We start from the raw sequence: 11,407 nt of genomic DNA, 5'->3' as shown, positions 1-11,407 counted from the left end.
AAAAAAAATATCTATATTATGAATTTTTTAAACGATTATTAAAAATAGCTAACTTACTGATTGGGACCAACTTCTTTAACATCTTTCTTTTTCTAGTTGCAGGGAAGCAAGATTTTCAACGAAAGAGCCAAACAAACATAATTTTTTTTATTGCTTTCATTGTAAATATTGTAAACAAAATAAATAAATTATTTTTTGTATGGCATCTTTCTCCTTTTATTTCTTTTTTTCTAAACGAAGTTTTAACGAGTAATAAAATCCAGTTGTTACAATTTGCATCATGGCAAAATAAAGATCATCTTTAGTCCTACAGTTAAAAACTTTGATATTTGTTTCGATTTGTAACTTAGTTGGTAATTTTGCAGTATAAATTTATGCACTTTTTTCGCAAAATGAAAGTTATTTTTCAAAGGCTTCGTCATCATATGAAATTATGCTTTTTTTATCAAATAATATGCTATTTTTATAACTGCCGTGAGTTTGTAACAGTTACTAATGACTGTCAGGACAAGTTTACAACGTTCTAAATCAAAATTCTAAACTTCCTAAGGCTTTAGCAAAACGTCAATTCAGAGAAAAGCTGCAGTTTTGACAAAAGTTGTTGTTGTTAATTTACGTCGCACTAGAGCTGCATAATGGGCTATTGGCGACGATCTGGGAAACATCCCGGAGAATGATCCGAAGACATACCATCACAATTTTGATCCTCTGCGGAGGGAATGGCACCCCCGTTTCGGTAGCCCGACGACCTGCGCGCGATGTCAAGCACTTTACGGTAGCACAGTTTAACGAGGACCAATACCGCACACCCTCGGTCCCTACGCAGACTGATCCAAGTGGTCATCCACCCGCACACTGACAGTAGTCAGTGATGCTAGACTTCGGTGATCTACTGGGAACCGTGTCTTAACGATCAGTCCACTGTGGGACTTTAATATGTAAGAACTTCCTCTAATGCTGCATTATCTGGGGCTCATAAAAATTTGAAAAAACTGTGAATAAGGCAGTGATTTTGATACTTTTCATCAATTGTCTATCAAATTGGCGATTTTTAAGTAAGTTTAATAATTTTCTAAATATTTAAACTATTCGCTCGTTCTAAAGCCCAGATAATTCTTCACAGCATGATGATATCTATATTATATCCGTTTGAACAGCCGACCCAATATTGGCTTTACGATTACTAATGTTCAACTCCGTAGCCTTGTAATTTTGAACCAATACAGAAGACAAGGAAACTCCTTGATCAGTACCCCGAGAGGTTTTGATTTGTCGTGGGAACATGGAGGACTTAGCGACTCGACAGATTTAACGTGCATCAGTCACCATTTACTACTCGGGGAGTCTTTGGCCGGCTTGGGATCGAACCCACGAATTCTCGGACATGAGCCCAGTGCCCTTACCAACCAGGCAATCCCGGCCCTAAGATGATATATATATATATAGTTTAAAATCATCTGATGCCAGGGGCGATGCACTGTTTGAACTTATTATTTCTAATAATCTAAAAATATTAAACACCCAAAACGCTCCACCAACTTTTGTTACTACTCGATCTTCCTCCTTTCCAGACTTTACGCTAACAAATAGTCAGGAGCTCCTCAACTATTCGAAGTTTTAGACACAGAAACAGACTCTGATCATAAATACATCAAAATCCAACTAAACAATTCTTTCTCATCCTTTATTAGATTTAAAACAAAATACGGTAATCATAAGAAATTTAAGAAAAACTTTTCAAATTTTCATAATGAATTAAATGGTAATTTAGACCACATAGACACCCCATTACAACTAAACGATTTCACAGAAGATTTAATCGATAAAATTTTAAATCCTTGTAAACTTTCGTATAAAACAAAAGCATTTAACAAGCAATCAAATCCCACTTGGTGGAATAGTAAATTGTTGATACTCCAAAAAGAACTGCTGGCGACTAGGAAAAGATACCAACGCTCAAAAATAGAAGACGAAATTACCAATAATCATCTATGAGCTTAAAAGAGCCCATTTTAAAAAAGAAATTCTCAAGGCTAAATATAATAGTTGGAAATTTTTATGTGAAAACAACAACAATATATTTCGAAAGCACTATAAAACGTCTTTTAAGACAAATCCTCATCCCTCTATATTTACAGATATATTTAACACCAACTCACCTTTAGAAGAAGCGTCACATATTTTAGAGAATCTTTTCCCAGACAATAACATAATCCCAATCGATAATTTCCATTACCCAAATTCTAATCATGACCCACCTTTTACATACAATGAATTAGATAATTTAATAAAAACTCTAAATAATAATAAAGCCCCTGGCATCGACGGTGTTGATAACTAGTCAAAAAACTTTTTCTATTTTTTGGTAATCTAATTCTAAAATTTTCTCGCTATTTCTGAAAACTAATAAAAATCCGAAACTATTATCATCATACAGACCAATTACACTACTCCCTTGTCTAGGCAAATTTCTAGAAAAACTTATTACCAAGAGAATAAACTATTATATAGAAAAATATGAAATTTTATCAGACAAACAATTCGGTTTTCGCTTCGGCAAATCTATAAATCATGCACTTCAAAATTTTCTAGATAATCTGAAACATCTCAAAAACAACTTAAAACATGTCGCAGCCACTTCCCCTGATATTAAAAGCGCTTTTGATAATATACAGTATAATTTAATTTATAAAGAAATTTCAACTTCAAATCTCCCTAAAAATTTATGTCACATGGTAGAAGATATCAACATAAATAGAATTGCTATTCTATCAACAAATCAAAGATTCAAAACAAAACATATACTCAAAGGTTGCCCACAGGGTTCTTGCATAGGTCCGACAGCATGGAATTTTTTAATCAATAGCTTGCTCAATACAGACATGAACAATCAAATTATACAAGCATTTGCCGACGATATTATTCTATTAACGCTTGGAAATTCAAGAAGAGATTTAGAAATTAATACTAACAACACACTCAATATTATTCAAAATTGGCTAATAAATAATAATCTTAATTTATCAATAGACAAATCTGTTTTCATCCATTTCTCCAACTCAAGCAGGGGTCTGATCTTCAAAATAAACAACCAGAAAATCTCACAAAAGAACCATTTCAGATATTTGGGAGTGATATTAGATGGGAGCCATAACTGGGGTCCACATGTTAAAGTCCTGAAAGTTGTTGTTGTAGTTCATTTACGTCGCACTTGAGCTGCACAATGGGTTATTGGCGACAGTCTGGGAAGCATCCCTGAGGATGATCCGAAGACATGCCATCACAATTTTGATCCTCTGCAGAGGGGATGGCACCCCCGCTTCGGTAACCCAACGACCTGCACGCGAAGTCGAGCACATTACGGTAGCACAGTTTAACGAGGACCCATACCGCACACCCTCGGTCCCTACGCAGGCTGATCCAAGTGGGTAACCCACCCGCACACTGACAGCAGCCAGTGATGCTTGACTTCGGTGATCTGCTGGGAACAGTGTCTTAACGATCAGTCCACTGCGGGACTAAAGTCCTGAAAGAGAAATCAAACCAACTACTCACTTCTCTTTTTAAAATAAATACAAAATCTTGGGTCATAAGCCAGAGAGCTCGTAAACTCATATATATAGCATTATACATAGCATAACTTTTTCTGCTGAAGCACAAGTTTATTAACTTTCTGCCACTCTTTCAATTGAAACGAGTAAATATCGACACGAAATTCACAAATTTACAGGTTCGAGAGAGGGCCTCCCTGATTGAGTGGTCCCACCATTTCGGTTAGCTCGGACGTGGCGGGTTCGAATTCCGTCATAAACCTGGATGATATCCGTTTGATATCAATCCTGTATCTTTATGATATCTTTTTGTCCCACAGTGGACTGATCGTTAAGACACGGTTCCCAGCAGATCACCGAAGTCAAGCATCACTGGCAGTGTGCGGGAGGGTGACCACTTGGATCAGTCTGCGTAGGGACCGAGGGTGTGCGGTATGGGTCCTCGTTAAACTGTTCTACCGTAAAGTGCTCGACTTCGAGAGTAGGTCATCGGGCTACCGAAGCGGACGTGTCATCCCCTCTGCAGAGGATCAAAGTTGTGATGGCATGTCTTCGGATCATCCTCGGGGATGTTTCCCAGACCGTCGCCAATAGCCCATTGTGTTGCTCTAGTGTGACGTAAATGAACTACAACTTATGATATCTTTCTCTTACTTGCACTATCTGTTCTTCAAGTTGACATGCTTTTATAAGTCGTACTTTGTGATGAGCATACAAGCCTGGATATGCATTCAAATAAATAAATAAATACAGACCTATGTGCTTAATTCAAAAGACAGAACAGGGCACAACAAGTTACTAATTAAAATCGTATAGTAAGAATGAAAGATACATTCTGGATTAAAGTGGGAACCCAACCCACGACCTTTACGCTTTAGAATGTTTAGCGGATTGACAATACTCAGTGGCCATGAAGACCTCAACTATTTGTTCATAGTACATGCATATTATTTATGTGGTTTAATGGATTTACATACATTTGCAGGCATGTGTGCTCAATTTAGACTTATAAACCTTTGTCAAATAGAAGGACAGCAAGAAGATACATCCAGTGTAACACCGGGATTCGAACCCACTACCTCCACGCTCTGCACAGCTTTTGGCGAGTGATACCGCTCTTTAAGGGAGGCCCCGGTTCATACATAATCAGGGTTATGAGCTCATATATACAAAGAAATGCCGTATAAATTCTGGTAAAGTGGAAAATGAGATATCACAAAATAAGGAAGTTCAGTCCAAAAATACAACCAGGTTACGGCTGGATTCGAACCCACCATCGCTATCCTTCACAACGTTTGGTGGAAGGAAAATACCATTAGGACAAAGAGACTCTATCCAGATGAAATTTCACTTATTAAGCAAAAACCAGCAACCGGAAGTAATTTCACGCAAAGTTTTTTTAAACCTATATAAGAGTGCGATATTTAATTTTTCGTCGACTGCGAGTCGATTTTTTTATCAGTTGTCCAGTTCCATTACAACGAACGAGTCTAATTTTCGGTGTTGCAAACAAAAGTAAATAATCTGTCTATGATTTGAAGTTTGCTCAAATTTACAGGTTTACCTGCAATTGTGAAGTTTGATTCGATCAGGTAAGTTTACTTTCTTTATTTTAATGTATGAATAATTTTGCTTAGTAATTTTCAAATTAACGGAGTAATTTTCAAAGTAACATACGGAGCAACGAAATTCAATGGTTTTATTTTTTTTTCTCAAGTCTCTTAAAATTTACAATATTTCTACCACTCTTGTTAGTTTTAATTTTGTTTATGAGAAAGTAGGTAATGTCCTTGTTTACTAGTCTACTTCGCATTTAGGGTTTTAACACTATTTCTACAAAGCCTTCAAGACTCATTTCAAATTTTTATCTTCAAGTTAATTTTAAAGTTTAATTATTTATCAAACTGTACTACTTTGCGTACAATTAAGTTTGCAGGCTCCTAGCCAATCCTGGATATTAAAATGTGAGTATGGTATACAAATTTTTACCACTCTGTGTATTTTGATACCTTAATGGATTTTAAAAGTGTATAGTTTGAAATTATTTTTGAATATAAATGAACAGGTTTGCGAATTAGTATTGATTATAAACACAAAACAGAATCTAGGGTTTATTCTCTATGGAAAAAAAAACACACAGAAATTATTACACAACTTTAAAAGCCTCTTAAAACCCAGTTCCACTATATTGAAAAACTTTAGGAACAGTTTTATTGCCGAAAATTTTAGGATTTTGATTTCTTTGTATGTCTGTACAAAACATTTATTTATGTAAACTTATTTTTGTATTTACTTTCGTTGGTTGGAAATCTTAATTATAATAAAGACTTTAAGAAAATTAAATTTAAATAAATTTACCTTTTTGGTCAATTTTATGCTATGCATATCGTAAGTCTAGTAAATTTGTTTTTTTGTGTGACCAGAATGCAAAGTACACCATAAAAATATTCTACATTATACAAAGACTGCTAAATATTTTAACAATTAGAAAGTAAACACAATTTCTAAGTTTAATTAATCGAATTTCTAGAAATATATTATCACCCTTGTGAGTTTCCAAATAAAACTTTCACTTCTGCTATTTCGAACTCGGGTAGTTTATTTTATACAATGTTTCATTTTAAATGCAGGTACTTGTAGCGTTCATTTCTAAAACAGATTAACAACGTTGTGCTTCTCATAAATGCATCAAAACATGTTGTACAAATCATGAATAAGTCCCGAAGTGGACTGATCGTCAAGACATGATTCCCAATAGAATACTGAAGTCGAGCATTAATTGTTGCGGTCAGTGTGCTGGTGGGTGACCACTTTGATCGGCCTGCAAAGGTTCGGTATCGGTCCTCGTTAAACTGTTCTACCGAAAAGTGCTGGATTTCGCACGCAGATCGGCTGGCTATCGAAGCAGGGGAGCTATCCCCTCTGCGGAGGATCAAAATTGTGATGATATTTCTTTGGATCATCCTTAAGGATGTGTCCCAGACAGTTACCAATAGTCAATTATAAAACTCGAGGGTGACGTATACCAACAAGAAACAATTTTAAAACTTTTTGGCAATAATTGTGGGGATAATGCTGGAAGGACTAAAAAAATTTTAAAACTTTATTGAAGTTTAATATCAGAGAAAAATTTTTAGTTTTTTTCAAATGTTCGAAAAGTTCTGATTTTTGTATTTTTATTTTAATTACGCAGATTTAGAAAACTCACACTTTTGAACAGTTCAAAATGTTTCTCGTTTTAAGACGTTTTTAAGTATTTAATTTTTTCAAGTAATATCACAATCTCTTACAGATATTCATTCAGATTACATGGAAAATATTTGGTTTTATGGAGAATATATCTAGATATGCGACTACAATGATGATGGTGGAATCGTTTGCCTAAATGCATGGAAAGACCTACACTATTTGGAGATGCGACTACAATGACTGGAAATATTCGGCTAGATGTGTAGGTTTATCTGGAGACGAGACAATAAAAAATGTTTGGCTGGATATGCATCTAAAGTGTCTAGGAAGAAAAGGGTGAGTTTTTTTCCTACATAACTTATATTTTTACCCTGTATACTTTTACGTTTTTACGATAAAATTTCCTCAGTTTGAGGAATTAGGGTTGTTACTATAACACTTAATAATCTTCAGGTTCCAAACGTTAAATACAGGGTAGTTCAAAATTAATATAAACTATTACAAACGGCTATAACTATTTAATGAAAAAGTATGGATAAAATTTACACAGAATTTAGAAGGAATTTCAACATTTTGTATAAATGCATCAGATTTTTCTATGCAACTTTCCTTAGTCAACTAGACCCCATCTAGGCGGTAGTCCTTTCTTGTCGAACATTCTGAGGTAGGTGGCCTTCCGCTATCTTTCCCTTTGCACAAACTTCCAGTTTCTTCGAGCATCTTATGCCATCTGCGTATGTTTTCATTTGGAGATTCTTGATTGTAACGCTGGCGAAATCTTCTCTACACTGTGATAACTGAATGGCAAATTCTAACACTCGGAATACTTTCTGTACGGGACTCTCTATTTTCACTTATGAACACACGCATGCGCGTTCTAAAATTTATTTCAAGAACTTAAAATTTTGCAAAACTGAGTTGTCGTACATTTTTTCAAAAATCTGTTATTTTGTTTTTTCCAAAGCCTAAGAATAAAAGAATTGTGCACATCAGTAACCTTTAAATTTTAAGCAAAAGATTAAAATTAAAATGAGCGAATTTTCTTCACGTTATTTGACTTTTTAAAACTGATAAGTACTAGTCTATTACCTAAAAATACTTTAATAAAAATTCTGAATTATTGGCGAATAAATATTTCAGTTCATTAAATTGTTGGATATTACACAACTTCTATTACTCTAAATAGTATGAAAAATCTCGTATAAATTAGATTTATATGAAGTTTCGTTTTAATAATTTAGGAGGCATAAGTGCTAATAGTCAATCTAGAACTTAATTATTCGTACTAAATTTAAAATTATTTGAATAAATCCTTGAGCAAAATTTTCAATTTTCAAAATCCTCTTTATCTAGATTGTAAACATTCATTAAGTCCATACAATTAAAATAAATTCCAAAGTCCAAACAATTAATCGGCATTTTTCTTTAGTTTCAAACACTGGTAAATTTTAGTCTCAACCCAAACTTTAAAATATTTTTGCACAGTTGAGAAGTCTTTAATGTGACAAATTGTTTAACTTTCTAAGAACTGGCAGCAAATTTTTTTTCTTTTACATTATGTTTAAATTATTAGAATTTTAAAATTTTTTAAATAGGTTTAAAGTTCCCTTTTTTTTCGGTTTGACTTGTAAAATTTGCTATTGATAAATTTACTTGTGTATTAGTTTATACCAAAATAATAAATTCTATTGTTTGTATATTAAATGGTTAGTAAAAAATGATTTAAATTCCGTTAGGGTGATTAACGTTAAGTGAGTAATTCACTTATTCAATTTCTATAATTTGTTGATTAATTGGTTAGTAAATAGTTTCTTAACGTGTCAGAAAGGTTTTTGGAAATTAAAACTACGCTAGTTTTGAAAGGGTGATTCAGCAGCTATACTTTTTAAATTTAGTAAGTTTTATGCTTTCATATTTGTTTCTGCGATATTTTCAAAATATATTGACCATTGAAAATGTATAACATTTATTATATAAAGAGACTTTGTCCATGTGAAATTTCACTAATTAAGCAAAACCCAGCAGCCGGAAGTAATTTCACGCGCAGTTTTTTTAAAACTTATATAAGAGTGCATTATTTACTTTTTCATCGCCCACGTTCGGTGTTACAAGCATAACTAATTAATTTGTCTATGAGTTTGTGGGCCCTGAAATTGAAGTTTTGATTCTATCAAGTAAGTTTACTTATTTTAATGTATCAATAATTGCGCCTTGTAATTTTTAAATTAACCAGACGGAGTTTGTAATACCAAATTTTGCTTGCTTATACTTATAAAGTGGTTTAATGTATTCCCGTTTAGTTTTCTAATAGTTCAACAAATGTAAAATAAGTAGTCAATAAATAGTTACATGTAGCACTTTATTGTTATTAGTTTTCCAAGGTCACCTAAACGCTTTGTTGTGCTTGAAATATTTATTCCTAATATTAATTGCTAGCGTTGAAATGTGCATCGTATTTAAGGATTTAATAATATGAAATAGCTATAATACTTAATTTTTAGAATACTTGAAAGCGTTTGAGATACGTTATCAATTTACTGAATTTTTATGTTAGTTTTATATTTTTTTTTCAAATTTTATCATTCCATACGAAAATGTTTTTGCAAAAATTCTAAAGAGAAAATCGATGCTAATTTCTTATTTTCTAATTATTTGCAAAATATTTTTTTCTTAGAAACTGCTTATATCCTAATATTTTAATCTATTACTCCGAATCAATATTTTATATAAATTTTTAGTCTTATTTTATTTACTTCAATGCTTTTTTTATAAAAAGGAAAATTCATTTAACTTTAAAAAGAATTTTTCTCTTGTTGCTGTGATCGCAGTATAGTTAGAAAATAGTTTTCCTAAATCTAAGTTTTAGTAGTATTAATAACCAGCAACCATTAGTTTCGCATACTGACCTTCTAAATGCAATAGTCATTTTTTTGCTAGGAATCTGTTTTACAATTTATCCACCACTCTTGGTAGTTTCATTTTGTTTGACAATGTAGGTAATGTCATTGTTTACTACTTCTCATTTAGTGTTTTAAAATTTTTTCTGCCAAGCATTTCAAAGACTCATTTCAAATTTTTAAATTAAAGCTTTTTTTCATGTTCAATTATTTCTCTATTTTTAAGTTTAATTATTAATCTGCATTACTTTTCGTACAATAATTAAGTTTGCCAGGCTATTCGTAGGTCGGGAATTTTAATTACAATGAAAGATTTTAAGAAAACAATTTTATGCCAATAAAGACTAGCGCATTTTCTATTTGTGACCAAAATACAAGGAAACACACAATAAAAAAAATTATCCTACTCTATCCAAAGCGTGCTACTTTTTTTATAATTAAAAACTAAAGGCAATTTAAGCTTCATTAATCGCATTTCTAGAAATATTTTGTCTCCCTTACGACTTTCTAAATCTCATTTTTGCCATTATTTTGAACTCTGGTTATTTGCCTATTTTATGTCCATGTTTCGTTTTTAAATTCAGGTAACTGCAGCGTTCAGTTCCAAAAAGATTAATAATAACTTCGTGCTTCGTATTAATGTATCAAAGCATATTTTACAAATTATCAAGTCCCGCAGTGAACTGATCGTCAAGACACTGTTTCCAATACAACAAAAAAAGTCCTCGTCAAACTGATCCACCGAGAGGTGCAATACTTCGCGCTGGTCGTCTGGCTACCGAAGCAGGGCCATCCAAAAATTGGAGATTGCATGTATTTGGATCCTAATCGGGTATGTTCCCCAGGCAGTCGCCAATAGCAAATTGTGCAGCTCTAGTGCGACGCAAGCCAACAATAAGAAACGATTTGAAAATTTTTTGGCAATAATTGTGGTGGTAATGCTAGGACTTCTTAAAAAAAAATATATATAATAAACTCTATTGAAGATTAATATTAGTTCAAAATTTTATTTAGTTTTTCAAATGTTCGAAAAGTTCTGATTTTTGTGTTTTTATACTAATTACATAGATTTAGAAGACTCAAACTGTTGACCACTTGAAAATGTTGATCTCTCTTTAAGACGTTTTTAATTATTTTTAATTTTAGTTTTTTTAAAGTAATATCACAATCTCTTACAGATTTTCATCCAGGTTACATCTATGTGGTTTTATGGAGAATATATCTGGAGATGCGACTACAATAATGATGGTGGAAATATTTGCCTAAATGCATGGAAAGACACTTTATTTGGAGATGTGACTACAATAATGATGGTGGAAATATTCGGCTAGATGTTTGGATTTATCTGGTGACGAGACAATGAAAATATTTGGCTGGAAATGCATCTAAAGTGCTTTTAAAGAAAAGGGTGAGTTTTTTTCCTACATAACTTATATTTTAACCCTGGATACCTTTTTATGTTATGATAAACTTCTTTCTCCAGTTTGAGGAATTAGAGCTGTCACTGTAACACTTAAAAATTTTCAAAGAGTGCAAGCGTTAAATACAGATAATTCAAAATTAATCCCAAATATCAATAATGTTTACTTTCACTCAGCAAAAACCTTTTAATGTAAACCTGAAAAGGTTTGTTATGCGGTTTACGCGTAAACCTTCTAACCTCAAAACTAGATCTGTGACTATCTGCTATAATCTATGATCATTACCCTAATCCAAATCCTTGGAAAACAACCTTTTATATGAAAACCTTAAATCGAGGTTGACGTTGGG

At 32.8% G+C, this 11,407-nt stretch overlaps 1 long non-coding RNA gene across 1 annotated transcript; it reads left to right on the top strand.

Annotated features, from left to right (window-relative positions):
- Positions 1-4,982: 4,982 nt before the first annotated feature.
- Positions 4,983-11,076, top strand: LOC107446713 (uncharacterized). The gene is made up of 3 exons (XR_006226365.2): positions 4,983-5,143; positions 6,844-7,076; positions 10,816-11,076. It is a non-coding gene; the product is annotated as an uncharacterized lncRNA (long non-coding RNA).
- Positions 11,077-11,407: the final 331 nt, after the last annotated feature.

This window comes from Parasteatoda tepidariorum, chromosome 7 (genome assembly GCF_043381705.1).
Source record: "Parasteatoda tepidariorum isolate YZ-2023 chromosome 7, CAS_Ptep_4.0, whole genome shotgun sequence".
NCBI lineage: Eukaryota > Metazoa > Arthropoda > Arachnida > Araneae > Theridiidae > Parasteatoda > Parasteatoda tepidariorum.
This window is presented reverse-complemented; position numbering and strand designations above follow the sequence as displayed.